Below are 417 nucleotides of genomic sequence, written 5' to 3'. Positions count from 1 at the left end.
TGGGTTTAGACCCCATTGGGAGTTGGGCATCTGAGTGCTAAAGACAAGCACACTCCTGTGAGCTGTTTTTGGGTAACCTTGCAGCTTTGGGACAAGTGATTCAGACCCTTGGTCTGTGTTAGAGCCAGACAGGAGTGTCTGACTCAGCAAGACGGGGTGCTGGAGTTCTGAGCTGGCAGGGAAAACAGAAGCAGGGGTAGTCTTGGCACATTGGGTGGCAGCTCCCAAGGGGGTTTCTGTGATCCAACCCGTCACAGATACATCAGTGGTAAATCACATCTGCTTGCATTTTCCTAATTGTTCTTTGACAAGTGTGCGCCCTGACTTGAAGCCACATCTACTGATTCTCAGCTGTGTCCTTTAGCCACAAGATCATATTTTCCCTGCAAGGTCCCCAGCAGACTTTATAAAATTTGC

Source organism: Terrapene carolina, unplaced genomic scaffold (assembly GCF_002925995.2).
Source record: "Terrapene carolina triunguis isolate 2854851 unplaced genomic scaffold, T_m_triunguis-2.0 Scaffold96, whole genome shotgun sequence".
Taxonomy (NCBI): domain Eukaryota; kingdom Metazoa; phylum Chordata; order Testudines; family Emydidae; genus Terrapene; species Terrapene triunguis.
This window is presented reverse-complemented; position numbering follows the sequence as displayed.